We start from the raw sequence: 14,880 nt of genomic DNA, 5'->3' as shown, positions 1-14,880 counted from the left end.
GTCCATAAATGCGGCTGGGGCATTGGTTAATCCAGATGGCATGACTGTAAATTCATAATGACCGTACCTTGTTCTGAAAGCAGTTTTAGGAAAGTCCTCTTCCTGTACTTTCAATTGATGATATCCTGAGCGTAAATCGATCTTAGAAAAGAATCGAGCTCCTTGAAGTTGATTGAACAGATCATCGATTCTCGTTAGTGGGTACCGATTTTTAATCGTAACCTTGTTCAATTCTCCGTAATCAATGCACATGCGCAATGATCCATCCTTCTTCTTGACAAACAAGATTAACTAGGCTGTATGAAGCCTTTCTCCAGAAGTTCGTCCAATTATTTCTTCAGTTGCTGCATCTCTGCTGGTGCTAAATGATAAGGTGCCTTGGCAATTGGTGCTGTTCCTGATATTAGGTGAATTCTGAATTCAACCTTTCTATCTGGCGGTAATCCAGGTAACTCTTCTGGAAAAACATCTAAGAATTTAGATACTACCAAAATATCCTTTAATTCTTTTCCTTTAGTGTTAATGATTATGGAAATCATATACACTAATGATCCTTTTCTTGCATAACTTGCTATTTTCATCACAGAGGTGAATTTTGTGGATCTGGTTAGCTTATCTCCTTTAATTGTGATCTTTTCTCCTTTTGGTGAATTTACTTGTATTAACTTGTGATCACATAGAATACTGGCATGGTTGGCTATTAACCAATCCATTCCTAATACAATATCAAATCCAGCCAGATTCATTGGGTAAAGGTTAGCAATAAAATTATGGTTTAAAATTTCTATTCTTGCTCCCTGCAAGATTTCAGAAATCTTAATGGATTCTCCATTTGCAGTTTCTACCAAACATTCTTGTGAAAGTTTAGTGAATGGTTGATTGAGAAGCTTGCAGAACGAAGTATTAATAAAACTTTGGTTTGCGCCAGAGTCAAATAATACTTTAGCAAAAATATCATTAACTAAAAACGTACTGGCAATCACATCCGAAATCATCTTGGCTTCTTCAGCTGTTAGGACAAACGCTCTGGCATTCTTGGTAGTTTTGCTGTTTGTTGCTGGAGCTAGTTTCGGACAGTTCGGCTTGATATGCCCAGTCTCTCCACAGTTGAAGCATAGCTTATTGCTGGGTTTCTTTCTGCACTCTTCTTCCTTGTGTCCAAACATTTTGCAGAAGTTGCAGTATATTGAACATTTTCCTGAATGCTTCTTCATGCAGTACTTACAGTAAGGTACAAAAGTAGAACCTTTACTTTTCCCATGGTAGGTATTTCCAGAACGAAATTCTTGAGTAAGTTTCTGGGCTAGGTTCTTTCTCTGATTCTCTTATTGCGTACGTATTAATTCATCAGTCAAGGTATTGGTTAATTCTACTGATTCTTCTATGGTTTGTGGTCTAGCTGCCTTGACTACATGTCTGATTTCACTAATTAATCCCTAGATATAACAGGAGATTAATACTGGTTCTGGTGAGGCTAGGGTTGGCACTATTATGGCATATTCAAAGAATATGGTAGTGTAACCCTTGCAGTCTATTCCAGTCATTTAAAGAATTAAGAACTTATTAGTGATTTGTTCTTTTTCATGAGGAGGACAAAATTTCCTTTCAACTATGTTCTTAAAGTCAATCCATTCCATATTATAAATTTTATCACTTCCTCTAGACTGGAGAATAGTATTCCACCATTCTAAGGCTGCATTCTTAAAAAGATTAAAAGCAAACATAATCTTATCTTCATCTGCACGTTTGCTTATTTTTAAGACTGCTTCTGTCTTTTCTATCCAACGTAGAGCTGCAATGGCTCCTTCATTGCCAGAGAATTCTATTGGTTTGCAAGACTAGAATTCTTTGTAAGAACAACCATATGACATGGTTCTTCTTCTTTTTGGTATAGATAGTTGGAATAGCGGCCCATTATTCACGCTGTGACTTGGTTCACTAGGTGGTCGTTTACTTCCACTTTTATTATTTTCTGCTTCTTTAACAGACTTGATAATATATGGCATAGTATCTATGATTCCTTGTGCTACTATATGTTGTTTGGCACTGTTATCTATTTGGTTTCCATTATTATCATTATTCTGGTTTTCCTGATTTACTTCATTGTCCATCTGGATTTACAAACATTTATTAGGTATTAATATCACAGAACAAGATTTAATGCAAACAATCAGGCAAACAAATTGATCAAAAACGTCGAACATTGCGACTTTTACTCTTTTCATATATATATATATATATATATATATATATATATATATATATATATCTGTTACAATCTACAATTGAAATATAAACATACTACTAGTTATGCATCGATAGGTATTAGGTTATCTATTTTAGTTGATATATATATATATATATATATATATATATATATAGGGTAGGGTTCCAGCGTGAACAACCTCCCAAGAGTGAACTGCGTGAACATATATGGACCCTTGATTTCTTTTTTAGTTGTTAAGGGTACGATTGTAATTATATAAAAAATTAGATTTAAATCATTATTTTAATAATTGAATTAAGTTACATCTTTCCTAATTTAAATTCATTTTCCACATTATGTTTATTTATTAATACGATAATTATCAAAAGAAACAACAAATCACCAGATTTCAATTTTAATTTTTATTTAAGATTTCATCACGAGAATTCAAATTTTGATTTTTAAGATCCACGTAACCTTCATATTTCAACGGTATACACATGTGTACTTAGATATAAATAGAACAATATACATGTGTACTCAGCATCGTACATATGTGTACAGTAATTCACAGGTGTACATCAACATTCAATACAAAAAAATTCTGAGATATCACAAAAACAGACGATATACACATGTGTACATCGCATTAAAAAGAGGGGCAAAATCAGAATACACAGGTGTACATCGGATTTAAACAAATAATTATTTTTTTATAATTGAAGTAAGTTACATTTTTCCTAATCCTTGATTTGATTTGTGAGAGATTTATGCAATCAATTTAAGATTGAAATTACACATATACCCTTTTTGTATTTAATTAAATGAAAAAAATTAACCAAATAATTACCATCATGCCACTCACTTTAATCTCAAGATCATAAAAATCAAGGGCCCAGATCAATTCACGCAGTTCACTCTTGGGATTTTGTTCACATTTGAACCTAATCCTATATATATATATATATATATATATATATATATATATAGTATATTTTTTTCAACTAGTCACGTTTATATATATATATATATATATATATATAAAACCTCCCAAGAGTGAACTGCATGAACAGATACGGACCCTTGATTTCATTTTTAGTTGTTAAGGGTAGGATTGTAATTATATAAAAAATTAGATTTAAATCATTATTTTAATAATTGAATTAAGTTACATCTTTCCTAATTTAAATTCATTATCCACATTATGTTTATTTATTAATAAGATAATTATCAAAACAAACAACAAATCACCAGATTTCAATTTTAATTTTTTTTTTTGAGATTTCATCACCAGAATTCAAATTTTGATTTTTAAGATCCATGTAACCTTCATATTTCAACGGTATACACATGTGTACTTGGATATAAATAGAACAGTACACATGTGTACGCAGCATCGTACATATGTGTACAGTAATTCACAGGTGTACATCAACATTCAATACAAAAAAAAATTATGAGATATCACAAAAACAGACGATATACACATGTGTACATCGCATTAAAAAGAGGGCAAAATCAGAATACACATGTGTACATCGCATTTAAACAAATAATTATTTTAATAATTGAATTAAGTTACATCTTTCCTAATCCTTGACTTGATTTGTGAGAGATTTATGCAATCAATTTAAGAGGATAATTGATTACTTGATTTGTGAGAGATTTATGCAATCAATTTAAGATTGAAATTACACATATACCCTTTTTTGTATTTAATTAAATGAAAAAAATTAACCAAATAATTACCATCATGCCACTCACTTTAATCTCAAGATCGTAAAAATCAAGGGTCCAGATCAGTTCACGCAGTTCACTCTTGGGATTTTGTTCACGTTTGAACCTAATCCTATATATATATATATATATATATATATCTATATTATTATTATTATTATTATTATTATTATTATTATTATTATTATTATTATTATTATTATTATTATTATTACTAGGGGTTATTCATCCAGAACTGCATTTCTCCCTAGTCGTATTTCCACAGCTTTTCTCCTATTTGTCGTATTCTCCCTCCTTCTTCCACCAATTCCTCACCAATTGTGCGGAGTGCCTGCACATTCTCTTCACTCATGGATGGTAGTGGGGCTGGTACTGGGTCAGGGTACTGAGGTATTGGTTCTCCATATGGGTATAGGTTGTTTAACATATCCTGAATATACTGATTGGCATTCCAATACGGATCTAAGGGATTAAGGTTGGTATACTGTGCTATGGGATTTGGTATCGGTTCTCCCTGTGGATAAAGTTCCTGATATTCTCTATGGTTGTCTTCCCATGGATCATATGCTAGAGGATTAGGTGCTGGGATTCTAGGTATCTCATTAGGGTCAAATGCTGGTATGGGAAATTGGTTTCCTTGGTTAGGTTCTATTTCCATTAGTTGGGTTGCAAAATAAAGGCAATGGTTGTGTGCGATTATCTGGTCAAGGTTTGGATCTGCTGCAGTGGTGGCTAGTATATGAAAGTTTGCCAACCGTCTATTATCTACTTCTTGGGTCTGGGCATTTACTTCCCTATTGGCTGCTGCTAACGCTCTTTGTTGTTGTAACCTTCTCACTCGCTTTCTCCTCTCGTGTGCTCCCCTACTAAACCATCCTCTCTTTTTCGAAGGGAATGGTTCCTCGGATTATTCCTTAAATATGAAGATTCCTTCTCCAGTGTCTGCAGAATACCCCGAAGGGGTAGCCTGTGATGAAGTTCCTTCACTCTTGGGAGAACTAGCTAGGTGACGATAGGCGTCAGACGTACCTTGCTCACTCATACTGTAAACTAATAGATTGTCAAATAACACAAAACAATAATATACATATATATACATAATTACATAGATTATTTCCTAAGATAATTGATAAAATTTTGGTGTCAGCAGAACACTTCTGTGGCTTAAACCAGTGGCTGTAGCTCTGATACCACTCTCTATCTCAACCCCTGACCCCTACCCTAGAAGAGGGCGGCCGCCGGCATCCAGATTAGTGGTATCGGTGTTTATTAATTTGGCAGCGGAAATTGACGTCATGACCGTATTTAGGAAATAATTAATCAGAGTTAAAATACCACACTTTTATAAATAATAAATACATGGGAAAAGCCCAAGTTTCCATTATAATATGTTTATAGGGATAAACCCTAATTTATTGAAATAAAACTTCTTTCTTATTTAGATAACTTTTATAGCCACTTTTCCAAGCCTTCAGTGCTCTCCAGCTGGCTTCTATTTGGCTTTCACATTTGCTTATCTGAAACACGTTTTAAAAACATTTTATTAGCAAAGAAATACTGGCGAGCACATCCCAGTTTAATCAAAACAAGCTTTTATCATATTAAGTATTGAGGGAGATTACAATGTTTATATCCACCCAATTACCACCAACGATACTGCCAATCCTGACTTGTGGTCATGCTACTACTCACAATGTAGTAACAAGTAATGTATACAAAACCCCAACATAACGAAAGTAATTGTAGAATACATAGACTCAATCACTGTTATTATAATTTAAAATAATTGAGGTTTGTATAAAAAAGGTTTACAAAAATAGATGTACTCACATTGCTGTTTTAGATAACACTACTGCTTTCTGGTGACTTCCTAGTTATAATCTATTAAAATTAAACAATGCACACGTGTTAGTAAGATAACCCAATTTACATTAGCCCTATCCTCGAGACAGAATTCCAACGACTGAGTCAGGTAGAGCCTCGACATGCGTTACGGAGCTCTAGATCAATCGGGCAAAGTAATAATACATAACCGGGGGTTATAATACTTACAACGAGGCAGAGCTTCGCTTTTTAGGGGTATAATACCCGAGTATTTCAGCTTATAATATTTGAGAGAGAAAGAAAGATTTTGAACAAGATTTAACTGAGGCATCGACCTCCTTAAATAGGCTGGACATAGGGCGGCTCGCGGCCCGCGACGCCCCCTTGTTCATCTCTCGCGGCCCGCGAGACCACTAGGCTAGGGCCTAGCTTGGTCGAGTCAACGATGTAGCTTTAACGCGTAACTGGACACGTGACGCAACCGGGTGCGGCCTGGTGTCACTGGGTCGCGGCCCGCGAAAGGCCCATAGATATGGGTCGCACCCCGCGAGGAACCCATATTTTGTTTTTAAGTGATTTTTTTTACTAATATAAAGGTATTTCACGCCGTTTTTCGTATACGGGGTGTATTTTAGGACATGTAGGGCATGTTAAGGGTTTTGGGAGAGTTTGTTATAAAGACGTAGCAGAGATATACAGGTACTGAATCGATATTCAATTAAAGACCCCATTAATCATACTCTCAAATTTAAAACTTTAAGCATTTAGGCACTAACTAACGACTAAGCCCTTAAAGTTTGATTTGTATAATTACTGTCTATATGTCATTAGGCTTGCAGGAACATATTTGAGACAACCAAATTCAAATAAGTGAGGAAATTTAATTAATAAAACGTAAGTCTGGAATGGCTTCTCTGATTGCAATGCTAATGGAGTTATACGATTGCACCTCTTACATTTTTTTCAGAGAATTTTAGCTCAAAGGAGTACTTTTGTCATGAAGTGGTGGAGGTTCATTCTCTCTTAGCACAAAATGAAAAATCCAGCAAGGCAAGAGTTAGCATAATGGAGTCTTTCCAAGTAGCAAAGTTATCACCATTCAATGGTGGAATCCTAGAGTTAGAAGCTGCAGTTGATTTTAAAATAAAAGAACAAGATAATTAACTAGAAAAACTTAGAGTGACCTATAGGGCAACTAATCTAAATTAGGACCATTTTAGTAATGGAGTTGTGATATGTCTATTATTAACATTAAAAAGAATAACTAAATTAAGTTCTATTTAAACAAAAAATACATCACCATTAGGCAGAAGTGAGACTAATTAAGCATTTTGTAGAAGGTGCAAAATAATTGTAACACATCACCTTTGGGAAGAAGTGAGACAATTAAGTTGTTAGGCATAAGTTAGTTTTGCAAGACATGAATGTAACACATCACCTTTGGGCAGAAGTGAAATATCTGTGCATATTAGGCAAAAGTCATGCTCACTTAGATTTGAATAACAAATTAAATGTAACACATCACCTTTGGGTAGAAGTAAAACATAAAAGTGTTATTCAAGTAAGTGTAAGACCCTAACAAGTTTTAACCGAAAAGACGCAACGGAAAATTCGAACCATAAAATTTCTTCCTTTATAAATGATCTAACATACTTGAAAACTATTTAAACGACTTCTTTAAAAGAGTTTCATCATTCATTCGTATTTTGTGTAGCATATATAACATTTGAATACAAAGTATGTGATCACTTTTTCGTACAATCCATGATCTTCAACTCGATCTTCATGCATTTATCCCTCATGATGATAATGACGATCCGTCTAACCTACGGTGACCGTATACAACTAACATATTAGTAAATGACAACTTCATTCATAATGAAATAAACATATAAATAATCAAGTAACAACATAGCAATCTAGCTATCTATGTATACTACTCCATTATGATGTGCTTCCAAATTGGTTAATTATACCGGGGCTTCCAATCTCGGAGAGCCCAACATTATCATACCTTCACTTTCATTTCATTCTCAACAGTAACACGGTTAGCAACGTGTTCACTTAAACATATTGAAAACCCACAATTTCACTTAAACATAATCCATTAATCTACATTCATTAGATTACATCTCGTGCGTACACATTCATATATCCAAAACATACATACGTGTACCATACACATATGCCCTATGCAAGTTCGTACTACATGCACGCACTATGAATTCACACCTACATGCACATATACAAACACATTCATTTAATTTCTTTCAAGTACCATACTTTGTTAGGCACACCATTTACCATTTATAAACATGCATATATACTAGTTTCGTTCATTCACACGTGTATTACATTCAAATAATATCATACATATAAGACTTAGCCATGTACATAATGAAATCTACACAAACCAACATACATGCCACATCTTCGTACAAGCTTCCTTCATTTTTCGTCCTTACCCGCACCCCACAAAACTCTATAGTAGGCTTGGGGTGCTTTTAGGAAGCTTAAGGGGCCTTGGAAACTAAGAAAAACGAGAATACACAAAATGAGAATACTCAAAGTAACATTTATTTATTTTGATTGATCAATTAAAAACAACAAGTAGAATACACAAAATTAGAGTCACACAACCATAAAATGATACATATACACTTGTAACATTTGGATAAAAAAACACGTCTTAAAAGCTTGTTGCATGCTGATCATGCATGACCTGTCGAATCAAAACAAGGAAATTATAGTCTGGAAAGAGTAGCCAATTGCTCTTGGATAACAAGATTGCCTTTATTGTCTGGCGCCAACATGCGATCTAGCTCTTCGGCAAATCTCTCCATAGCATACCGCGGCAATTATACAGGTACCACGATTATAGACTCGCCCTTATGATTTATATAACGTGTATAGAAACCAGCACGAGGGTTATCAGGCCCTGCATACGCCGCTTTCCCCCACCCGAAATCAAGTTCAAGTAAACGCGTACGTGTCAAGTCTGATACGATATACCTTCCAAATGCCCAGGTAGGTCGTCCTCTGATTGCCATTAGATCAGCGATAGATCTCACATACTCTTCACTGACTTCGGATTTGGCTTTCCTCACAAGCTCCAACGCGTGTCCTAATGGTTTGTTACATAGGCCTCGAGCTTTGGAAACGGCAGCGGGGCTACATATCACATTTCCATAATATCCTACGGGGAGTGGAGTCTTGAACTTTGATCGTGCGTTGACAATGATTAGCAAACGCATGTCATCTTCAGGGTTTGGATGGAGCGTGATTGTACGACAACGCCAAATGCAAGCTGTTACTACGTCAAATGTGGTACACCTTTTTAGGTATGTTGGAACCTACCTACGAAGGGCTAAAATCTCAGTTGGTCCAAAGAAAAATGACCTGTGTACCATGTCATCCAATGGGATGATCATATCATCAGTGACTGGCACTTCATCAAACTCACGATGCGGGTATGTCACACGTGGCGGGTTTCTTGCACAAAGCAATTCCCTTTCCCAAATAGGGAACGTTAATGGTTTTAATGCACCTTGTGCCATTTCAGTCAATGTTGTCATGAATTGTATATAACCGTGTACATCACACATGTTATGATTGTGTCGTACAACAACGATGAAACCTCCACATAGAAGTCGTGTCACCTATCAATTAATGAATATTGTATGTTAACATGCGTGATTTAATATCGTATGTATCGTACGTTAACGAATATTGTATGTTAACCTCCGCCATAAAAATAAGCTTTTTAAAGCGGTTAATTACATTTCACAAAGTAATTTTTTTTTGAACTTCTTTTGTTTTTTTTGGGCCAAACTATCTGCACACCTTGGTTGGCTATCTACACACTTAGGGTTTACCTACGCTGCGTATAGGTCTATACGCAGCGTATAGGGTTACCCCTCTACGCAGCGTATAGACCTATACAGAGCGTAGCTAAGGGGTAGGTACACGACCAGATAGTCAAACCTAGTACCATGTCAAATCAGTCTGACATACGCTGCGTATAGGTCTATACGTAGCCTATGTACATAAAGTAAGACACTACGTATAGACCTATACGCAACGAATGTCACACTAATTTGACACTGATACGATGTTGTCCAGGCACGTGAATAAAGCTATATGCAGAGTATAGAGTTATACGAGGAGTATGATTGTAAATTCAAAAGTCTATTTAGCCATGCATCTCAGCCTTCGACTTCATTCATCTAGTTTCCTCTGTATATCTTCATTTGTTCTATCATCTCATAAAGTTTGTTCAATTCATTTGTTCTGTATATCTTCATTTCCTCTGTATCAAACACAATATTGTTAAAATGTCAACATTTTGGAACGAGAATTATTTCTGTAATCGCTATTCTAACGACACATGGGGAGTAAATGATGCCAATGAGGAGGAGGAGGGTGTGTCTGGAGTCCCTGTTGATCAAAAAACACAGTTACTAGACTTGAACGAGACTCCGACTCCACCTGTTGATGAACCAAATTACCTGGGGCATCAAGTGTATCCGGATTACGGATACGGGTATGAATCTCCATACGTGCAACAAAGTGGATACGGTGCTGAGAATGCACCTGTTGATAAACCATATTACCCGACGTAGCAATCGTATCCGGGTTACGGATACGGGGGTGAAGGTGGATACGGAGGATACGGTGGATACATGGGTGAAGGTGGATACGGTGGATACGGGGGTGAAGGTGGATACGGGGGTGAGCGTGGATACAATGGATACGAAGGATACGGTGGATATGGTTATGAGCCTCGTAACACACCACTGTATGATGATTATGAACCATTTACCTAGGGAAATCCGTTTCAAATACGAGAGGTATCACATTAATATTTGTATTATTCTTACCCTAATTTTTATTATTGTCATTATTAATATTATTGTTAAAATTATATTATTATCGTTAATATTCGTATTTTTGTTATAATCCTTAATATTATAATAATTATTATTGAAATTATTATTATTATTATTGTTGTTGTTGTTGTTGTTATTGTTATAATTATTATTATTGTTACAATTATTATAATTATTATTATTATTGATAAAATTATTATAATTATTATTATTGTTATTATTATTATTATTATTATTATTATTGTTATTATTATTATACTTATTATTATTGTTACAATTAATATAATTATTAATATTGTTAAAATTACTATAATTTTATTATTGTTAAAATTATATAATTTCTATTGTTATTGTTATTGTTGTTATTACTATTATTATTGTTATTATTATAATTATTATTATTGTTACAATTATTATAATTATTATTATTGTTAAAATTATTATAATTATTATTATTATTATTATTATTATTATTATTATTATCGTTATCGTTATTATTATTATCGTTATAGTTATTATGATTATTGTTAATTATTATTATTGTTATTATTATTATTATTATTGTTATTGTTTTTATAATTAACGTAACTTTTTTTAGCGTTTCATGTCTCTAACTGATTTGAAGAATTGGGTATAAACAACGGGAAAGGAGAATGTTTAAATAATTGTTACCCACCGATCGAAAAATATTGGCGGTACTATACAGGGATGGTATGGATTGTGTGCGACCGTAGTGGTAAGCTTTTCTTTGTTCATCCTCATTCAATCAGTATGTGGCGTGCATTCCCGCACGTGATGTTGATCGACGCGACCTGCAAAAAAAAATCTACAAAATGCCATTTGTCCAGGTTGTGGGTTTGACGTCGACCAACAAGTATTTTTGTATCGCACATGCCGTTATTTGCAAAGAACGAAGGGATAACTTCGTGTGGGTGCTTGAGCGGATCAAGTCAATATTGCATGAATGTATGATTCCGCGTGTGATAGTCACGGATAGAGAGTTAGCCCGAATTAACGCGTCTGCTAAAGTATTCCCGAACGCGTCTAGGCTTCTATGCCAGTTTCACATTGAACAAAATATATGTAAACATTGCAAGCAACGGTTCAATAAATTAGATTGGGAGAAATTTCTGTCGTACTGGCGGAGAGTGTGCGAATCTGCTTCAGAGCCCTTGTACAAGTACAACTTGGAGAAACTGTATAACCGACTTGTGGTTGCCAACCGAGAAATTAAGTGTTCCTTCAACAAATGACTCACCCAATCTATTATATTTTACACACGCTTTTACATTTCATTATTTTATTTTTGCAGGGGTTTTTAATTATGTCTACGAAAACTGGCTCAAAGACTATAAAGAAATGTTCGTTTGTGCATGGACAAATAAGTGTCGCAACTTTGGTCAGCGCACCACCAACAGAGTTGAGAGCCAGCACACAAATTTAAAAAAATACGTTACACGCCGGAGTTCACCGGAGCGAATAGCAAGATGCGTCATTGATATAGTTGAAACTCAGTACGGGGAAATACAAAAAAGTTTCACCGACAACATCGAAAAAACGATGAACCACCACAGACACCCACTGTTGGACAACCTACGTGGAAAGGTTTCCCATACAGCACTTGATTTGCTGGAAGGAAAGGTAAAGAGGAAGCTGGAGGTGTTGCGGAAACTTATCGCATCATGTGGTTGCCATATGTGGCTTAACTGTGGGTTGCCGTATGCTTGTAGGCCGGAAAACTACAAACGTACAGGTAAAAATATTAAACCTACAAACCTTTTGTTATTAAGTACGATCTAGCTGTTTCTCACACCGTATTGACTTAACTGTGCAGAGTGTAAGATACAACTTTACGGGCCAGGGCCATAAAGGCCTATATGAGATCCTAACAACGTCGTGGCATGCTCAATTATCTCTTAACCTAGCTATACTTTTTGCTGGTTGGTTTCATTATCATAAAGCTGCTCCAAAATTGGCTTGGACGTAGATGTATTCTGGCGTAAGCTTGACTTACTACCATGTAAACTGGTAGATGAGGAAGTCGATGTTGTAGTAGAGCTCAATAATGTGCGGCAACAATTAGAGTCGCACTCCCCCGATCAGAAAAAAGTTTGCTTTCAAAGATAAAAGCGGTCTTAACCCCGAAATCGTCAACTAAGAAACCACCGATCGTCCAGCAAAATACTCGCGGTCGGCCTACATCAAAGAAAGTACAACAAAGGCTAGATGAAGCTGCGAGGTTAGACGAAGCTGCGAGAAACAGCTCCTATGGCGAGGACAACAACGTATATACCGCTTCCCCAAAACATAGGTACGATTTACCACGACACAGCTCATACGTACCGTCAGAGGGCTCTCGTGGAACTGGTTCGGTTGTAAAGTCTAAAAAACCTAAAATGCAACGAAACCATTCAACAAGTTCTAAAAAGAAGGAGACGTGGGATGATCATGGTTTTCCATTAATAAAGGGGGGACGGGGACTTGTTAACCATTATGAGGTTTAAGGATCAAATTCCATCAGAGTTTCACTCTTACATATCGAGTATACAAGATGCAACCCCAGAAGGTCATTGTGGGTACAGGTCTGTGGCTGTCGGGTTAGGTTTTGGGGAATACGTATGGCCCTGTATTCGAAGTGATTTACTACTGGAGATTGACCATAACGAGCCACTATGGAAGCATGTTTTCGAAAGATATGACGAAGGAGACTTTAAACGAATACGTAACAGCATCAAATGGGATTCAGTGAAAGGGTGCCCTCGAAGTCACTGGATGGAAATGCCCCACGTAGGGCTTCTCGTAGCGCAAAGGTATAATATTGTCCTCCACGTGCTAAGCATCAAAGTGAGCTCTACCTTCTTCCCATTAACGGATGCCCCACTAGATCCACGACTCAAGCGATAACGCTCGTACATGTTTACGAGGGACACTTAATACATGCTAAGTTGGAAAGAGACTACCCCATGCCTCCACTGGCCCCATTATGGTCGACACATCGAACAATAGCTGCGAAACAGTGGGAATAAATGTATAGACCGTGGTTACAGCACTACTACGAGTTAATCAATCCTAAATCAGAATCAGACAAAGACAAAGACCCGAAAAATAAAAAAAATAACCTTTATATACGCTGTCCCTATACAGCGTATGAGACCAAAATGACAAAACTGCCCCTGTGTTTGGCTTCGTATAGCCTCAACACAAGGGTAAAATGGTAAAATGACACACTATATACGCATCTTATAGAGCCATACGATGCGTATATAAAAGACGGACAAATCCCCCCCCCCCAAATCAAACTTTCACAAATTAAATATGTTAAATTACCATTTTACCCTTGTGTTGAGACCCATACGCAGCTGGATACAAGGGTAAAAAGGTCGTTTTCTGACCTTTATATACGCTGCGTATGGCTCTATACACAGCGTATATAAAGGTCAAATAATGACCTTTATACCCTTGTATCCAGGCTTCGTATAGGCTGTAGAGAAGGGTATAAAAGTCATTTTCTTGACCTTTATATATGCTGCGTATGGAGCCATACGCAACGTATATGAAGTCAGAAAACGACTTTTTTACCCTTGTATCCAACTGCGTATAGGTCTCAACATAAGGGTAAAATGGTAATTTGTCAAGTCAAACTGCTTATTTGACTGTTGTCTACGATCCGTAGGGATCTATACGCAGCGTATAGATCCTGATTTAAATCAGATAATCCCCTACGATGGTCTGTTCTTCCCCAAATCAAAACACACACATACGACACAGATACGAAGGCGATTACGTATAGGCGACCGTATACGACGCGAATTGAAGTATAATTAGGTATTTATTCAACCTATTTCACTAATTTTGATTTTTTTTTGTATTTAATCGGTAAATCAGTTGTTTTTTAGGTAAATTAGGGTTTATAGTAAATGTGGAATCTGTGAATGTTGTTATGAAAGTTGTTTATGTGATATGGATGATGAATATAGCGTAGGTAACCCTCATTATATGTTGCAAAAAGATGATTTTGTAACTCACATTCATAATTGTATCACTAGTTTGTTTTTGTTATGCATTAGTTTGAAATTAAACATAGTTAGGATAAACATCAATGTAGAGTTTGAAAAGGCTAGGATAAAGATCATCCACTTGGTTGTGCACGGTTCATTTTGATTTGGTTCTATGGTAAAGGTGAAATTGAAACCGAAATGTTCATTTTTTGGTTTTTGAAAAGTG

General features: G+C 35.8%; 1 pseudogene; it reads right to left on the bottom strand.

Moving 5' to 3' along the window:
* Window positions 1-8,577: 8,577 nt before the first annotated feature.
* On the bottom strand, window positions 8,578-9,517 carry LOC110887399 (annotated as a pseudogene).
* Between the last annotated feature and the right edge of the window lie 5,363 nt (window positions 9,518-14,880).

Source organism: Helianthus annuus, chromosome 11, assembly GCF_002127325.2.
Source record: "Helianthus annuus cultivar XRQ/B chromosome 11, HanXRQr2.0-SUNRISE, whole genome shotgun sequence".
In the NCBI taxonomy this organism is placed as follows: domain Eukaryota; kingdom Viridiplantae; phylum Streptophyta; class Magnoliopsida; order Asterales; family Asteraceae; genus Helianthus; species Helianthus annuus.
The sequence above is the reverse complement of the archived record's forward strand: the minus strand, read 5'-3'. Positions and strand labels throughout refer to the sequence as shown.